The 18414-nt window shown below is 44.7% G+C and overlaps 1 protein-coding gene across 4 annotated transcripts in view; it reads right to left on the reverse strand.

Moving 5' to 3' along the window:
• RPH3A (rabphilin 3A) overlaps positions 1-18414 on the reverse strand; it is a 293036-nt gene that overhangs the window by 142382 nt on the left and 132240 nt on the right. Inside the window, exon 1 of one of the 4 annotated variants that reach the window (XM_059875881.1) lies at positions 6795-6813. The exons of the other annotated variants lie outside the window; for them this stretch is intronic. The gene's annotated coding sequence lies outside the window, so the exon portion shown is untranslated. Of the gene's footprint in view, positions 1-6794; positions 6814-18414 lie in introns of those variants that run through there. 4 annotated transcript variants of the gene reach the window in all.

The following is an 18414-nucleotide window of genomic DNA, read 5'->3' on the forward strand; positions in this document are numbered from 1 at the left end:
GAGTAGGTAAATATTTGATCTCCTACAACTCCCAGAGATTTCTCCTAGGTGAAAAAAGCATTGTTAATTAGCCGGAGAGCAAGCCCATGACGGGCTGGGACAGAGCTGGGGTGAGGTTTGTAATTCACACACTGGGGCTTGGGTTGAGGAGCCATCACGAGACTTGAGTTCTAGACCCTCCTTGACTCCACGCAGCAGTGGGGCCTGTGCCTCAGTTTCTTCATCTGTAAAATGAGCAGTTTCCTACTCTGACATTCCATGGTAGCACTTACCGAGGTTTGTGATCCTATATTTAATTGTGAAATTGTTTAATGGATGCTTTGAAAGCTTGAGAGAGATGTGTGTGTCTGTCTTATTCACAGATGAGTGCGTAATACATGTTCAAGAGCACTGACTTGTTTAAAAAAAGAAAAAAGGAAAGGAGTGGGAGGAAGAAGGATAGAAGGAAGGAAAGAAGAATGGAGGGAGGAGGAAGGAAGGGAATGATGTTGAAGACATAATGAGTGCTATGGCAAGAAAGCAAGGAAGAACAGGATACAAGGGGACTTAACCTCACCTGGATTAAATCTTTAGGAAGAGAAACCCAGCAGGACGGATCTAAAATGGCTTTGCTGAATTTCCCCAGGGAAGCTCATACATTTTTATACCTCTTGTAGAGGCACCCACACGTTCCACAACCACAGAGGAAGGAGAAACTGGCATATACAGGTGGCCACCACCAGGAAACCAGCAAGTTGGGTGGCCAAGCCCCTCACCAGCCCTCGCCCCCACAGTGCAGGTTGAGTGACAGTGGCATGCTGGGGGAGAACCTGTGTGAGCAGCCTGGCTCCTAGACATTGTGGAACCAGCCCAGGCTTCCCCTGGGGCTTGATGGTGGTTCCATAAAATCCCCAGGTGCTTGTTCCTCTCCCTCCTCCTTCTTAGGGTGGAAGTCTGGGAATTTGCTCCTTTCTAGCTAAAGCTGACTATTTCTAGACAGTGGGAGGACTTGGGATTTTCCAAGGATGAAACAGGAAGTGAGTTGGTAATAGGAACAAATGAGGAAGTGACAGCACGTTTGTGGAAACAACTGCTCAGGAGATCAAATACATAAAGACGGGTGACTCCATGAGCCCCTGACAATAAAGCAAATGTGAACAAATGAATAAATGTGGATAAAGGAAGCTCCTCCTGATCAGAGAATGCAGCAAAGAAATGTAAAGGGAATGATGGAGTTAGAAGTGAAAAGTGAAATACTCAGTCATGTCTGACTCTGAATGATCCCATGGACTATAGCCCACCAGGCTCTTCTGTCCATGGAATTCTCCAGGCAAGAATACTGGAGTGGATTGTCATTTCCTCCTTCAGGGGATCTTCCCAACCCAGGGATTGAACCTAGGTCTCCTTGCAGGCAGAATCTTTACCATCAGAGCCAGCAGGGAAACCCTTCAGAAAACCTTCAGTGGATGCTAAAACTAAAAGCTAAACATTGATGGGTGAAGTGAAGTGAAAGTCGCTTAGTTGTGTCCGACTCTTTGCGACCCCACGGACTATATGGTTTATGGAATTCTCCAGGCCAGAATACTGGAGTGGGTAGCTGTTCCCTCCTCCAGGGGGTCTTTCCAACCCAGGAATTGAACCAAGGTCTCTGACGTTGCAGGCAGATTCTTTACCAGCTGAGTTACTAGGGAAGCCCAACACTGATGAGTAGCAAGAGAGATTTATATACAAAATCCAAAGTAACTCCCCACAACTTCCTTATTAATCACAAAGAGGATGATAGCAGCCTTCAGTGGAGAAACCTGTTGGCCACATAAATCAAGTGATCAAGGTGACCCTCACCAGGAGTAGGACAAGTCGACAGCATGCACTTCCTGATATGATGTACTGAGAATTCAGCATCACATCTGCATTATCCCTGCTGAAAGTACACAGCCTGACTCTGACCACAGTGAAGCACCAGGGAAGCCCAAATTAAGAAACAGTCTACAAAAGAACAGGCTTGAATGGTTCAAAGGTGGCAAGGTCAAGAAATGGAGAAGGGCTGAACAGTTGTTCCAGGACAGGGAAGGCTAAAAAGACATGAGAACTCAATTCAATGCAGAAACTTAGATTGGATTCTGGACAGAGAATGAAAATATATTACTGAGAGAGTTGACAAAATTTGAAAGTGGATGTGGATTCGATAACCATGTTACAGAGATGTTAAACTTCTGATTTTGAAAACTGAATTGTGGTTACATAAGAAAGCATTCTTTTTCCTGGAATACACACTGAGTTATTTAGTGGTTTAAAAAAAAAAAAAAAACAACTAGAAGAATCTGAATATCAAAGCAGAGGGTAAGGGCTGGTTTTAGGGGTTGGAGGAACTGTTTTCAAATCCCAGGTCTATTATACCCTCACTGTGTGACCTTGGGCAAGCCACCTGCCTCTCTGAGCTTCAGTTTCCCCATCTCTAAAATGAGACTAAATGGTTAAGACTCCACACTTCCAATGTAGGTGTCACAGGTTCGATCCCTGGTTGGGGAGCTAAGATCCCACATGCCTAGTGGCTCAGCCAAAAACAGAAACAAAATGAGGCTGCTGATGGTGCCTGTCTTCACAGGATTTTTGCAAAGATTTGATGAGGTAACCAATTGCAAGTCCTGAGCACAGTCTCTGGTGCATAAGGACATTACAGGCAGCTCTCAAGCTACACGTCTCTGGGTTGGAGGAGGTCCTCAGTCTTTCAGTCTCGCTTTCCTCCCAAGTGAGGGCCTATTAGGAAATGCTGTCTAAGGAAAGAAGCATGATTCTAAATACTGAGGAAAAGACAGAGATGTTAGTGCCGTAGTCTAATCCTTTTGCTTTACAAATGAGGAAAATCTTTGAATCTCCCACAGCGGCTAACATTTTTGGTCTTGCCCATAATAGGTGTTCATTAAAATTTTGGTGAGTCTGACTGAACCTGGTGAAGCCACTTGACCTTGATAGTTCAAGGCTTCAAAGATAGTCAGGATCAAAGACTGAGCATGAAAGCACGTATGTGCCATTACTAGAAAGTGGAGATGAAGGCAAACCAGAAGGAAGTCTCACCCACATCTCCCCATGAAATCTTACCAGTCCTCAAACCTGCATCTTCCTGGATTGTCTGGGTGAGCTCTGAACATAATTACAAGTGGGAGGCAGAGAGAGATTTGACTCCAGTAGAAGGCAGAGAGGAGATGACAGAAGCAAGAGGCTGGAGAGAGATGACTGCTGGCACGGGCTATGATGCAAGGAATATGGGTAGAAGCTGAAAAAGACAAGGAAATGAATTCTTCCCTAGAGCTTACTGCCAACACCTTGATTTTAGCCCCAGGAAACCCATTTTGGACTCCTAGCCTGCATGACTCTAAGATAATAAATACGTATTGTTTCAAGCCATTGAATTTATGATAATTTGTTACAGCAGCCATTAGAAACTAATACCTGTGCACCATGTCATCTCACAACTCCCTTGTTCCTCATAGCACTGTGACATCAGGAGCAATATTTACCCAACAAAGAACCAGACTTTCTCCTTCAGACCTGGAGGGATAATGACCCCCTCCCTATCCACCACACTGATAATAACCCCCATCTAGAATTCCAAATAAGAAATGATAAAGAATACAAAAGCCCTCTGAGAATCCTCAGATATATCCAAGAAGGCATTGGACTCCTCACAATACATAGGATGAGTGTTTGGACCATTTGTATTCTGATTTTGAAGGGACAAGCGATCCCGAAAGTGTGGAGGAACAGGTGACATCCAAATGGTATATGCAGGTGGCACTTTCAGACTTTGAACTTGAGCACTAATGGTCAAGGCCTCCCAATCATAATGCAGAGTAGAGATGTGTCTGAATCTCTGCTGAACCGGGGTGTTAATTACATGTCTGCGAGACAGAGACAGTCGGTGAGAAGGCTAAAATTAGCCAACAATCTGATACGTTGACACTTGGCATCAGTAACTGAAGCTTCTATGAAAGACATATTTATGAGGTGAGCTTATGTTTCATGATGACATGCAGGCTTTCAGAAGCCCCAAGAAATTCTAAAAGTTCAGCATTTTCTCTCCATGCACCTGGCTATAATGGTGAGAAAAGCTGCTGGCTTGCCCCCTCCTTGAGGTTGAAAAGGGAAGAAAATGAGAGGGGCAAAGACATCAGATTAAACGCCAAGTCTTTGTCACTGGAATGTGTTTTTCTGGTGACATTCATTAACGTGCATACCCAGAATCAATGCTTTTCAGAAAAGTAAAGCAGAGTAAGTCTTTGTGGCTAACTATAGAATTAATTGTGCTTCAATTGCTGGAACTCATGCCTAGAGTCTCCAACCTGGGAAAACCATTATTATATGCCAGAAACTGAACCAAAGGTTTAACTAAAATTATCTCATTTAATCCTCACAAACACATCAGGTGATGGGTACTATTATTATTCCCTATTACAGATCAGGAAACCAAGGCTCAGAGAAGTGAAGTAACTTAGGCAGCTAAGGCAGGATTTTCCAAGGATTGAAGTAGTTACAACAGAGAGAATTTAATGCAGGGAATTGATCACATGGACAAGGAGGGAGCAAAGATGGTGAAGCCACCCAGAGATTAGAAATAGCAGAAAGAAGACCTGCACTCAGGCTGCAGGATGGAGGAAGAGTCATATACCTGGGGCCCTAGGAAGAGGTTCACCTGGTGGAAGCTGGAGCCTTGAAGGGAGCAGAGAAGAAAGAGCAGAAATACCCTGGTTCCCTCCCTCTTCCCACTTTCTAGTATAAGGCCAATGCCTCTCACTGGCCAGACCTGGCAAGAAGCCAGCCAACAAAGAAGTCTGAGTTATGCAGCCCACAGGGATTGAAACAGAGCAGGACTCTATGGTCCTTGCCTCACCATGTCCTCTACCTGCCTTCTGTCTGTGCAAAACTTTAGTCAAAGAATAAGTTTAATCAGAGAAGTAAGAAATGCAGAAGCAAAGGAAAACAGTCAAGAGACTAAATAATAATATATTATCAAGCATAGTCAACCCTGAAAATTCATTGGAAGGACTGATGCTCAAGCTGAAGCTCCAATACTCTGGCCATCTGATGCAATGAGCCAACTCATTGGAAAAGACCCTGATGTTGGGGAAGATTGAAGGCAGAAGGAGAAGGGGACGACAGAGGATGAGATGGCTGGATGGCATCACCGACTCAATGGACATGAGTTTGAGCAAGCTCCAGGAGATGGTGAAGGACAGGGAAGCTTGGCGTGCTGCACTCCATGGGGTCGCAGAGTGGGACGCAACTGAGCAACTGAACCACAACAAAGCATAGTCAAAGACCTTTGGTTCTTTCTCAAGGGCTGTAGATAATAATCTGAGCCATATCCTGTGAGCTGTCTTATAGATACTAAAACACCAGGGTGAAGAAGTTTACTACAGATGACCAGACATGAGCTGCCATGACTCTGAGAACTGGCCATGAAGAAATGGGAGCAAATGGACCCTGGAACTGAAGATCAACTGTGCCTAAAACCACCAAGATGATGCAGGTCAGACTACTGATGACCAATTTGAAGACGACTGTTAGAGATAACTGTGCTGTTTCTGCATGTAGCCCCTCTCCCACTTCTATCTATAAAAGCTCTCACCTCCCTGTTTGGGCTGGGTTAGGGGCAGCGGGCGGTGGTGAGGCAGTCTGCCTTTGAACAGACATCCGCCACCCTCTCCTCTGCAGTTGCCAGCATGTGAAATAAAGCAAACTTTCCTTTCCACCAACCTGGCCTGTTTACTGACTTTCGAGCAGCAAGCAGCCAGACCCACCACATGCCTTTTGGTAACAGGATATGCTCCCAGTCCCAGGAGAGCTAGGAAGGGCCTTAGCCAGAATATGACACAGGTCTGCACCATCCCAGTAAATCACAGGTCCTTTCACGGGAGAACACAGAGGCCAAATGTCAACTTCTTCCGGATAGCACCTGCGGTCGCCCACAGACCCTGAAGAGGCTCAGGTAACCCTTCTGGATTCTAGGCAATGCTCCCTGTAGGCAAAAGGGGGGTTGCCCAGAGGACTGAGTCCCAAGCCTGGCTCAGGGAACAGCTCCTTGTGTGACTTTAGACAAATATTTTTACCCTCTCGGAGCCTCAGTCTCCTCCTCCGGTACACGGGTAATAGAAATACACCCCTCGCAAAACTGATTTACAAAGCACCAGGTATTCCAAAAATGGACCAAATTACACCACTGCTACCATCAGTAGTATGTAACCTATTCACAGGATTATCATTTTATTTATAGGCGGTGGGCTCTCATGAGGAGACAAGATCAGGAGAGAAGAAAAATGAGTTTCTCAGTCATGTCTACAGAGCTGTCCTGGGCATTCTCTCAGAGACCCTTCTGCTATCAAGTAAACTTACTCAAGCTGAATAACAGTTATACGACCTGCTTCCAGGAAACAATATCTAGGGATGCCGTAAACTGTTTATTCTGGCTTCTCCTTAATGAGTGCATTTACCTCACGCTGTGACCTTCCTTTACTTTCCTTAGAAAATTATCCTCTAGAAAGTAAAGAGAAAGCCAAATACCTAAAGCAAACAAACCCAACTCCCAGACCCCCGTAGATCTGTTGTGAGCCTTTGCCTTAGAAGGGATCAGGGAAATGCAAGTCACCATTAAGACAATGAAATGTATAAGGTGGGGACATTTAGCACGAAGTTGCCTGAGCTGCTCTGCAATGACTGGATGGGCTTCATTTGTTCTGCATCTGGCCATCCAGTGAGTCACTTGCTGTTTCTGTTTGGGCTGGAGATATGGTGGCTCCCCAAATGTCAACACCACTCACCTTCCAGGGGGACCCTCCTCACTTCCTCCACACCTGCACCCTGGAGGCAAAAGAGGGGAATCATGTAAAACAGGGCTACTCAAAACACAATCTCAAAAATGCTTACTCTCTATACCATATTGAATAGCACTCCCCTCTGCCAAATGAATGTCCTCCTAGAGCTTCTGAATGTAACCTTATTTAGAAACAGAGTCTTGGTAGATGTAATGGGTTAGGATGACATCATATTGGTTTAGAGTGGCCCTAAGCCCAATGACTGGTGTCCTTACAGGAAGAGAACACACACAGTGATGCTCACAAGGAGGAAAGTCATGTGATGATGGAGGCAGAGATGGAAGTGATGCATCTACAAGCCAGGGAATCTTGGTAGAGGCCAGGGAAGCTGCTCAACACCCTACAATGCCCAGGATAGCCCTCATAACAAAGAAATGTCCATCCTAAAATGTGCTAAGGTTGGAAAACCAGGCTAAATAGGCTAAATGAGTCAAAGTCAAGGTGAATTTAAGATGAGTTTTGAAGGATGTGTAGAAGTTTATGAAGTGAAGAGGAGGGGAAAAGGCCTTCTAGGCAGAGAAAACAGCCTATTCAAAAGCAAGAAGGAAACTAAAGGGCAAGGCCTGTTCAGAGAAAGGGGACAGCTCAGTATGAGCAATAAAGCAGAGTAGGGCTGGATCCCAATGGACCCAACTAAGTAGTCTGAATTTCATCCTATTAGCAATGGGGAGCCATTTACAGTACTTGAACAGGGTGGACAATATCATTACTGAATGATAATCTCATATGAAAAATTAAGGGAAGATGAGCAAAGCCAGGGGTAAGAGGCCATGAAGTCAGTCTGGTTCCCCACACCTTCTCTGCCCAGCCTCCAGTTAATCTTACATCTAGGCATCTAATCTCTGGCAGACCTGACTGGAAAGTGGTGTTCTCCATCCCAGACTCTGCCAGGCACACATTCAAACAGCCATGGGCCTTAGTGACACTGCTGGCCCTGCCTGGGAAATCCTGACTCAAACAGGAAAGAGTACAACAGCTTTCCAACCCCTGCCCTCTGGCATTTCCAGCCATTTTCACTTGGAAGAGACTTTGTTTCCTGCTCCCTTAATGAGGGGGAAGGCAGACTAATTTGAGCTCTCCTTAGAGGCCCACACAGAGACACAAAGAAGTTCCTAAGGCTCTGTCCTCAACGCTCTCCATGTCTTCTCCCTTTCTTTCTATCGACCTTGTCTGCAAAATGGTTTTAAGGTCACAGTGGAAAGGCCAAGCCTTACCTCCTGCCAGGGGACACAGAGACACCCCCTAACCTCCCAGCAAATCAGCCACTTGCCATCTTTGCCATGAGCCTGCAGAATCAATATCATGCTCTCAGATCTTGTTTTTTCCTTCAGTGATCTTCCCATCTTTGCCATGAGCCTGCAGAATCAATACCATGCTCTCAGATCTTGTTTTTTCCTTCAGTGATCTTCCCAAGGACTTTATCTCTGCTCTGTGGCAGTCAGGGTCACAAACACTAGAGTCTCCATTTCAGGAGTGTGGTGGACTCATTCATCATTTGACTTGGACAAGTGACCTCTCCTGTGGGTCTCATGTTCCTCATCTATAGAGTGGGAATAGTAAGTTCTCTAATCAAAGGATTGTGCAGGGATTCATGGAAACCATGCATGTAAATTGCTTAGTACAGTGGTTGGCATGTAAGAAACACCTAACAGATTGTATAGTAATAATATCATGGTTCAGATCAGATCAGATCAGTTGCTCAGTCATGTCCGACTCTTTGTGACCCCATGAACCACAGCACGCCAGGCCTCCCTGTCCATCACCAACTCCCGGAGTTCATCATGGTTACTGAGTCACCTAATGCTGCATGACCTTTCATACTCCCCTATTTCTTGCTACAAGATCCAAAACCACAAAAGAAAAAGGCGGAAGGGGAGGAAAAATTCTCAATGTCCATTTACATGTTTGCCATACCTGCTATGTGCATGCATGCCCTCCTCTAAGCCTCATATGGGGCTTCTCAGGTGGCTCAGTGGTAAAAAGAATCTACCTGCCAATGCATTGAGACATGGGTCTCAACCCATTGAGACATGGGTTCAATCCCTGCATCAGGAAGATGCCCTGGAGGAGGAAATGGCAACCCACTCCAGTATTCTTGCCAGGGAAATCCCACGGACAGAGGAGCCTGGTGGGCTGCAGTCCATGGGGTTGCAAAGAGTCAGACACGACTAAGCGACTGAGTACACACACATGCAAACTTCCCATGGCAGCCTTGGAGATTTTCCTCCAAGAAAGAATTTCCTTTAGCTCTGAGAACCTTCAGGATCAACTACAGCATTCAAGGCGAGGCTGCCTTCTCAGGCAGCCCCAGACAACAAGCATGGCAGGGGTGCCACAGCCTAGCCATTTCTGTCCAACATAGGGTTCTTCTAATAGGCGATCTTTACTCCAGGGGCCCCCATTGGATTGGCCAAGACTTGAGCAGATCTGCATGTTGGCCTGAAGGCTCTCCTTGCCCATTCTGCTTCCTTCCCCCTTTGTCTTTCACTGGCATCAACCTCCCAATAAACCTCTTGCACCCGTAGCTCTGTCTCAGTGTCTACTTCTTGGAGGACCTACTGAAATACCTCAAAACAACTCTAGATGCTGTATCTGTGTGTGTGCCTCTGTGTGTGTGTGTGCAAGTGTTAAGAGTGTGTTTCCTTAGGACTTCCCTGGTGGTCCAGAGGTTAAAAATCTACCTTGCAATGCAGGGGGTGCAGGTTCGATCTCTGGTCAGGGAACTGGATCCCACATGCCACAGTAAAGATCAGTGATCCTGAATGCTGCAACTAAGACCTGGAGCAGCCAAACTAAATGATTATTTTTTTAAAATATAGAGTGTATATGTTTCCTTCCTTGTAGCATGGAGTCATCCTGGTCTACCCATCATGTGAATTAACTCTGCAAAACATAAGACCTTCATTTCGAGTGTAAGATGCTTGTGCAAGCCAGTGGATGGGACCAGCACCCAGCACGGTGCCTGGCACATGGCAGGAGTCACTCAATACCTATTCGTTCCATAAATGACTAATTGACTGTAACATGGTGTTCAGGACACTCCTCTGAACACTGTAGGACAGTGCTCTGCATCTTACAAAAGTGAAAAACATTCAAAAGGAATTGTTTTTAGTCCGGACCCAGTAATAACAAGAGGAGCCAGTCTGTACTGAGAGCTATGGTGGACAAGGGATGCACCCCCTGGCTCCCCTACAAGGAAGGATGTGCCACCCTAGCTGCAGAGCCACCTCGCCTGAGGTCACCAGCACCCCAGCTTGGCCCACACCAGTGACTGATGGGTGTTCAGGACACAGACCCACCGGCTATTCTAGCTCTGGAGCACACTGTGGGCTCAGTTGGAGCAATCATTGGGCCCTCCTCGCAGCTCCAACCTCTCCCTCTGCTCTTTCCTGCTCCCATCCCCTCGTTTTCACTGGTGTTGATCCTGAGAGGTCTCCTTAATAAACATCCTGCCAGCTCAACTCCACTTAACGGTGCTAAGAGCATGCACCTGCATGAACTCACTGCATTCTCACTGCCACCCTAGGGGCAAGAATTATGCATCCCCCTCCATGTTGCAGACAAGAAATCCAAGGCTCACAAGGGTCACACCTCCAGCAAAAAGAGAGCTGAGGTGCAAGCCTCAGAGTGTGGGACTTCAAAGCCCAAGGTGTTACATTTTTGGAAATGAAGGTTGCCATCCTCCACCTCCAAGCTGAGTCTCAAAGGCAAGCCGCAATCTCACAAATAAGCCAAGGCAAGCACCACAGGCAAGTGCCTGACTCCCCAGACCCCTGTTTTCCCTTGAGTGTCCCCGGAGGAGGCTCAGAGGGACCCACCTTGACCCAAGAATGCCAATCAGGTAACACAAAAGGTCATTTTTAAAGGAGTCCCTGCCAAGCTGATAACAAGTTTTAAAGGATATTTAATCAAACCTATTTATCTGATTCAAGCCTGAACCCAAGAAATGAACTTGAGACTTTTCACAGCCCACTGGAAACCTGTCAAAGCAATCAAGTAAACACACAAAATACGTACCTTCTTTATGGATTTTTTTTCTTCCACTGTCTCACTGGGCAAGAGAATGAGAGAGAAAAAAGTACAAGGGATGCACCAATTTGACTGAAATATTTACTGTCTTTGGAACCAAAAGAAAACCTTTCTCCATAACAAAATGTCATTTTTTTTTCTAGAAGACTTAATTAGAAAACCTTCAAGGGAGAAAACTCCCAAAAGGGTATGACATGATACCTCTGTCTGAAACTGTTAAATTAAGAGGAAGAGGAGTTGTAAAAAATCCACCTGCCAATGCAGGAGATGCAGGAGACGCGGGTTCGATTGCTGGGTTGGGAAGATCCCCTGGAGTAGGAAATGGCAACCCACTCCAGTATTCTTGCCTGGAAAATTCCATGGACAGAGGAGCCTGGTGGGCTACAGTCCAAGGGGTCGCAAAGAGTTAGACACAACTGAGTGAGGGAGCATGTTCACGCACACATGAGGAGGGAGAGGTCACACAAACCACACCAACAGGCAGAAGCCAGGAGGCTGTCAAGAGCCCCTTCAACAGAGCAGAGATGTGAAGAGGGGAAATTAAGAAATCTTGTCCTGATTCACTGTTTGCTGTGAAGTCTCTGAAACGCATCCACAGATAATTAAGCTTTTAGAAGACAGGCATTTCCTTTAAATTTAATAGAAATAGAGAGCTGGACATTTATTGAAGCTAAAATGCTAAATAATAGGTCATGTATTTTGTACTTGACTGGCAGTTTTCATCATGCATTGGGGGATGGATAAAGTGCCTGTTACTACCTGACTCTGACAACTGAAAGTCTCTCCCTTGAATCTTCAAAAAGATAGTGATGGAAACATGCACATGTATGTATTAACATATTCCTCTCTCTTCGAAATTTCTCCCTCTCTCTCGCTTCCTCTGTCATTCTCTCCCCACCACCTCTTCTCTCCCTCTCTGTCTCCTATACATGTACACCATGAAATGAAATGAACCTGGAGAACTCAGGACTTCCCTTCCCCCTAAGTGAAGAACACCTCACTCTTCCCCATCCTCAATATTTAAACATCTCAAAATACAGCCAGCTTCAACAGAATTCTTACAAATGATTAATGACAGCCCAGGATCAGTCTCAAACCCTGCCCATCTATTTTCTTTTTTTAAAGATTGATCTATTTATTTTTGGCTGTGCAGCATCTTCACCGCTATGTGTAGCCTTTCTCTAGTTGCAGTGACTGGGGGCTACGCTTTGCTACAGTGCATGGGCTTCTCATTGCGCTGACTTCTCTTGTTGCCGAGCATGGACTCTAAGCGAGCATGTGGGCTTCAGTAGTTGTGTCTCAGGGGCTCTAGAGCACTGGCTCAATAGATGTGGCACATGGGTTTAGTTGCTCCTCGGCATGTGAGATCTTCCCTGACCAGGGACTGAACCCATGTCCCCTGCATTGGTAGGTGGATTCTTAACCACGAGACCACCAGGAAAGCTCTCATCTATTTTCTTGTAGGAAATCGCAGAGGATTTCATAGAAATGCAGTCCAAGCTGTCCTCGTTCAGCCTATCACCAGAGGGCATAGGGTGGGGGTACCAGCCTACAGGACATGGTAAACGCACTGAATGGAGACCCCAGATGCCCACTAAACCAGCCCCAGAACAAACAGCCAGCTTCATTCTCTGCTAAATTCTTCAGCTGGGGTTGGAGGACCTTTTCATGGTTCTCACTTCCTTCTCAGGTGGCACAGGGAAGGAAATGGGGCTTCCCAGGTGGCTCAGAGGTAAAGAATTCACCTGCCAATGCAGGAGACACGGGTTTGATCCCTGGGTCGGGAAGATTCCCTGGAGGAGGAAATGGCAACCCACTCCAGTATTCTTGTCTGGAAAATCCCATGGATAGAGGAGCCTGATGGCTTATAGTGGGGTCTCAAAGAGTCGGACACAACTGAGTGACTGACCTCATGCACGCACACAGGGAAGGGAATGCACAGAGATTCAGCTTCCTCAACATCGGCAACGGGCCATGCCAGGGGTTTTCAGGGCTTGCAGATGGGAAAACTGAATCCCCATGTCACAAGTCGAGGTCCCCAAAAGCACACATTGAAGTAGAGTTTGGAGTTCAAGATGTTTACTAGGGATCAAACTTGTCAAAGGAGGAGGGAAGCAAGACTGGACAGAGAGAATTGTCAGCTTCAATGCTGCCTGGACAAAGCCTTGGCCAGCCCCCTGGGGTGTTCTGGGATAAATACTATCCATGGGAGTCACCCTGTATAGGGCTGAAATGGCTGGGTCATTATGCCCACACCTGGCTCAGACACTGAATGTTGACTTCCCAAGGAAAGACATGCCCTCAGGCAAGGCGGCTCTGCAGCTGAAGTGAACCCTGAAGGACTGACCATCTACGGCCACATTCTCTGCAGCTGGACAGCAAATCCAATCATGTATCTTCGTGTCTGCTTCACCCTGTGCATCAGCTTCCTAGGGCTGCCATACTAAGGCACCACAGGTGGGGGCCTTACAACAACAGGGATTTATTGTCTCACAGTCCTGGAGGCTAGACATCCAAGATCAAGGTGTCAGCAAGATTGGTTCCTTCTAAGGGCCAGAAGGGAGAATCTGTCCTGTGTCCTCCCCCTAACTTCTAGTGGTTTGCCAGCTATCTTTGGTGTTTCTCAGTTTCTGCTGTATCACTCCAGTCTGTCTTTGTGTTCACATGTGTGTGTGTGTGGATCTAAATTTTACCTTTCTATAAGGACATTAACCAAATTAAATAAGGGACCCATCCTACTCTAGTGTGACCTAATCTTAACTAATGACGTCTTCAATGACCCTATTTCCAGATAAGGTCCCATTCTGAGGTATTAGGGGTTAGGACTTCAATATATGAGTATGGGAGGCAAGGGGAGACACAATTCAACCCATGATGCACAGAAAGGCTAAAAAACACGCCCACATTCACACAGGATGTGAGCAGCAGAATTGCAGATGAAAGGGAATTCTTTCAACTTTTAAGAGACCACAGCCAACTGAATTACAAGTTATCATAAACTGAGCAGTTCACTGGCCCCCACCCCCGACTCTGTTAATACAGCTAGTCAACACTTGGGATCGCGGTGTGCTCCTCTGCTCCACCCAAAGTGGGTGGGGAATTCTTTTAAGGTTAAATCCTGGGAACAGTCTAACAGTTAATAACCACCTAGAAGGCACTGGGTCTTAAACTTTTATGGGTCTCAGAACACTTTGGTTTCCTAATCCAAGTTATGACTGCTAGAAAAAAAATTATTTTTTGTGGCATATAGGATCTTAGTTCCCTGACCAGGGATTGAACCTGTGCTCCCTGCAAAGACAGGGCAGAGTGTTAACCACTGGGACTGCCAGGGAAATCCTAGAAAAAATTCTTATATGGAACTTTGCACTCCCAAAATTTTGCACACAAGTTCAGGGCATTCATAATGCTCATCCATGACCATCAGTATATATTACTCCTGCTATAAGGACAAATTGGAAAAAAAAAATAGCTTAAAAAGGGAGTTCAAAAAGTTATAAAAACATGAAGTTAAAAGTTGGGATCTGCCAATTTTGCCCCACAGATGTGGGGGCAGGGTCTTCCACAAGTCTGTTGACTTGGGAACAGATGGAAGCTGGTGCTAAATTTCCCTGCTCCCATAATTTGCCACTTCCAATTTTATGTTACCAGAAGAGAAGGAAAATTCTGCTTTTGGAATAGAAGGAAGATCCCAGCACCCAACCTTCAAGAGGATCTTGCCTGCAGTTGAAAGTAAAGTCACATCAAGACTCCCCCCTTTGAAGATGAACTGAAAGGAAAAGGGGAGTACTTTGGTTTTCCTCTTCCATAACAGGTCTGCTTTATGTATCTATGTGTTTTCATTTATTGAATTATTGGGCTACGGTCTGGCTTCATAACAAACTATTGTAGGGAAAGAAACCATCATCCCAGGAGAGAAGTTATCTTTCTGAATCAATGAAGCCTTCTTTGGTTTGTAAACAACAGAAAACCCTACTCAAACTGGCTTAAGAAAAATAATAGAATTTTGTTTTTTCATTTAATGTACTGGTATCATGTTCAGGTAAGGTTTGATCCAGGAACCAAAACCAGGTAATCAGGACTCTTACATTTCTTTCTAATCTTTAGAATCTGTCTTTGCTACTTGGCTTTATTCCTTGACTCCATGCATCATTTCCAACATTATCAAGATTCCACTCCCTCTAGGTTCAAAGTCCATGGGAAAGAAACACCTATGGCTCGGTCACTGGTTTTAACTAATTGCAGTAGTCATCTGATGATGAAGCTGAAGCTCCAATACTTTGGCCACCTGATGCAAAGAGCCGACTCACTGGAAAAGACCCTGATGCTGGAAAAGATTGAGGACAGGAGGAGAAGGAGATGACAGAGGATGAGATGGTTGGATACCATCTTTGACTCAATGGACATGAGTTTGAGCAAACTCTGGGAGATAGTGAAGGACAGGGAAGCCTGGTGTGCTGCAGCCCATGGGGTCAAAAAAACTTGAAAGACTGAACAACATCAAGTAGCCATCTAAGAAAATGCCTTTATATTTTAGAAATATGATCTAAAATATGTAGGGGCAAATGGCAAATATGTGAGTTTGCTTTAAGAAACCTCAGCAAAGATAGAGGATTAAGGGATAGGTGAAGCCAGTGTGGCCACACTTGTATAATTGTTGACTCTGAATTACGGGCATGTGAGGATCCTCCATGCTACTATTTCTACTGTGGGTTGATCTACAAATTTTCATAATAAAGATGTATTTCAAGTGTCATCACATCTCAGTGGCTCTGGTTTTATCCCACATCTCTTCCTAAGCCAATTGCTGTGGCCAGAAGAACGCAAACCTCTAACTGGTCACACTGAAAGCAATTTCCCACCCCTGAGCTGTGGATGAAGCCAATGTCACCTGCAGCATCCCTGGGAGGAAACCAAGGGGTCATTACTAAAGGAAGGGTAGAAGGATGCACAACCAACTCAACTCAACTCATGGAGATGTGAGTCTCCATCTCACACTGCCTCAATCAACAATGGTCATGGCCAGAAGAAAGCTGATGCAGGCCTCTTTTTTCCACTCAGCATCATAAAAGCTTTCTCCCATCTTCTCCATCACTTTCCTAAGAAGTGAAGCTGAACTTTTTTTTTTCCTGAATGAGAATTTATTTTTGGCCCACTCTGTATATCTACCTACAGAACAGTTAGGACACTATCTCTGAAGAACTCCACATTCCTTTCCAAAGGAGATGATTCCAGTGACCTCTTTTCAAGTTTTCTGGGTGAGACACAAGAGAAAGGAGAAGAGCTTTCCAGAAAAATCCAAGTCTAATAGGCAAAATCAGCTTCTAATCCATTTCCAAGGCAAGGAGTCTTCCCACCTATAAATGAGGGAGTTGGGGAATGTACAATTTCTCTGGGCTCTTCCAGCCCTGACATTTTATAGCACTTTTATAGAGTCCATTCATCAAATCATCACAGGTGCTGATAGATTTTATCTTGGAAGAGTTTGGAGGAAGGAAGTTTCACTATTTTTAAAAATCCATTTCAACTTTATTGAAAAAAGAGGTTTCTTGGTTTTTTTTTTTTTTTTCTTTTGTTAATGGAACTGGGAAATGCATAAAAATTGGAGACATAAACTCGAATAAAAAGTATTAAAAGCTCCACTTCCCAGCTGCCTTATCATCTTCATTTCATTGGTTCATGTGTAACTTGGGATTACAACATCTAAAATGGCCATATCGCAAATGCAATTACTGTGGCAATAGTGGGTTCCATAAGTATGCATTACTGAGATTGGCAGCTCTTGCCCATGAGCTGGAAAATCTAAATAAGGTAGCCTACCACAAGAAAAAAAATCATTATCTAATCTTATTATTCACTGCAAAAGCTATCAAAGCACAGCAGTCTACTTTAGCATTTTTTTAAAAGGATATTATTTTGCTTACAATTGTTAGCCCAACAAGTTTAATATATTTAACTTGAACAAATACATTAATGTTTTCTAATATATTCCTGGAGTGTGGTATAGTCACAATCTGGCCTTCCATCTGTTTGCTTCCCTGAAATATTGCTATCCTAAGTGACTGCTGTTGTTTGTTTTCCTGCTGATCAATTGAAAGCTTAACACTCTTCCTGTTTCCAAGGGTCAGATCTGTTAAGATCATCCATTGTGACCCAAGCCAGGCATCGCTGGAGATTCACAGACTCCTCCAGGCCACTGAAATTCCAGGAAGGGCAATGAAGTATTCATTTTCATGTTGGCAGATAACAAAAGTAGACGTCTAGTTCATATTCACACCCCTAGAGGAGTTTATTCTATCTTTTAGAGCTTTTGTTTCCAGCTACAACTTATTGAGCATTTGTCACATGCCAAAAAAATCTGATAAGTGGCTTATGTGTATCATCTCATTTAATCCTTGAAACATCAAGTTGTGGATATCTTATTATAATTGTCTGTCAGATGGATGAGAAACCTACATTTAAAGAGGTTAAGTCATTTGCTCAAATTGTAATCAGTCAGTGGTGGAATACAGATCGACTTTAATCCAAGTCTGTCTGTCTAATTCTGTAACACTGGCTCTACACACTGAGATTGAATAAACTCTTCACCATTTCCTGGATCCATGCCCTTTGCCATGCACTGCAAAGGTCCCCCTACAAAAAACAGAATGTATTTCCCTGCCCCTTGACTCTGGGCTTGTCCAAGTGAATTGATTTGGTCAACCTGATTCATGCAGATATGACAGAATCACATACTTGGAACATGTCATACAGTTGGGCTTGCCCTCTTGAAATTCTACCATTACTAAGAAAAGACCATGCCTTGGCTGGCTTGCTGGGCCTGGGGGGAGGAGCTATTCCAATCTACCTGCAAATTTGTGAGCAAAAACTAAATGTTTGTCATCTCCCACTGAGATTTTTGAGACCGTTTGTTACACAGCACTAGCTAACTGATACAAAAACTATAGTTTACAGTCTTGTGTATTATAGAACTTTATCACAGCTGGGAGGAAAATCATGTTCTTTTAATTCAGTGTTAGTCACTAACGGTTATGGAAAAAAGAAATTATATAGCCACCAACAAGTGGGAGATATCACCTGCCTGCCACAATCGATATCTTCAGAGCTATTGGCCCCATGTCATTCATCATTATATTCAAATAAATGACTTGATTAAGTCATATGAAACCTATGAGTCTGAAGTTTAACTGTGCACTTCCTCCAAAAATCTTCAAATAGTCTATCAACAGAGGAATAAATAAAGAAGATGGCAGGGGTGGGGGGGTTGTGTGTGTGTATAAAATGGAATATTACTTATGAAAGTGAAAGTCATTCAGTCATGTCCAACTCCTTGCCACCCCTTGGACTATACAGTCCATGGAATTCCCCAGGCCAGAATACTGGAGTGGGTAGCCTTTTCCTTCAGGGGATCTTCCCAACCCAGGGATTGAACCCAGGTATCCTGCATTGCAGGTGGATTCTTTACCAGCTGAGCCACAAGGGAAGCCCATATATGTGTGTATGTGTGTGTGTGTGTGTGTGTGTGTGTGGTTTAGTTGCT

Source organism: Bos taurus, chromosome 17 (genome assembly GCF_002263795.3).
Source record: "Bos taurus isolate L1 Dominette 01449 registration number 42190680 breed Hereford chromosome 17, ARS-UCD2.0, whole genome shotgun sequence".
Lineage (NCBI taxonomy): Eukaryota > Metazoa > Chordata > Mammalia > Artiodactyla > Bovidae > Bos > Bos taurus.